Raw genomic sequence first — 1,335 nt, forward strand, 5'->3', positions numbered from 1 at the left:
AATACGAAGAAGTGCATTAGCCATTTGGTTTGAAACTTAGCTACGAAACGCATCTGGTATTTATTTCGCCCGTTAATCAGTTTAAAACGTCCGAATAGTTATCTATAAAGTTATTGTTATTTAATTGAAAGGGTCAAGGAAATTAAATGTACATTTTTTATTTGAATAAATATATATTTATTTGGCATATGGAGCATATTTGTGATTGCTAAGTGTATACGCTTGTGTTTTCTCTTTCCGGTTAGGCTACGAACGGTTGATCGTTTTCGATTTGCTTAAAACGTGTATGCCTAATATTATTTGCTCAGTCGCACAACGCTTGCCATTTTTGTAAAATTGATTTTAGCGAAACGTTTTTGTTTATGCATGTTTGTTTAAATAAAATATAACTAATTGGCGCGATCGTGGAGTGCGCAAAAGAATGTAAATAATTCCATAACATATTCTGTTATCCCAAGACTCACAGTAAGATAAATCAACTAATTCGATCTATATTATTATTGACGCACTTTGCATTTTCTTTGTTCATAACTTAATTTTTACCCTCTGATTGCATTCAGATATATTTTATTTCAGGGCATGTGTCGTAAAATAGTGCAGCGTATACTTTTTCAGAGAAAATCTTAATATTTTGCAAAAACCAATAAGTTTTTGTTTGCAAAGTCTATTAAATAGTAAATTGCTTTATGAATTTATATCTCTTAATTTACTTATACTGCCATTAAAATGATCAACTAATTCTCGCCAACTGTGTGGGCAGTTATATAAATACTAATGGGATACATTCGAGTTCGTCTTTAGAAAAAATTAAATTCGATAAATTGTTGTTAATTTTGCTTGTTGTGTGTATGAAACTGTTAACATTTGCTATTATTTAAGATTTCAAATTGACAATCAACCAATTTTCTATATGTACAAAATATTGTTCCTTATCATAATGCCAACGATTGTACATATCCAATAATATTTGATCCTTTATCGTTACTTTACTACTTTTATTAATATGTTTCGTTCAGTTGTAGGTAAGTTTTGCATCTTTAACTTTGAATATATGTCATTTTAGATTGGCCTAACAAAACAGTAACAAATGTCGTTAACGTTCCTTAACGTATCTCAATATTAATTCTGTGGGTAGTTTTCTATTCAGCTTGAGGGGATTTGGAGGTCTCGAAGCGAATTGGTGTACACAAACAGAATTCTTGAAATAATTCGCTGATGTTTATTATCACGTAACCTAGAATTACAAGTATGGACAGGTAATAGGGTTTTTAGACTAGCAGTCGGCGACATTCTTACATAAAACTGCATTGAAATTACAGAAATGTGCAATTATTC

The sequence above is a fragment of the Drosophila gunungcola genome (assembly GCF_025200985.1).
Source record: "Drosophila gunungcola strain Sukarami chromosome 3L unlocalized genomic scaffold, Dgunungcola_SK_2 000005F, whole genome shotgun sequence".
Taxonomy (NCBI): Eukaryota; Metazoa; Arthropoda; class Insecta; order Diptera; family Drosophilidae; genus Drosophila; species Drosophila gunungcola.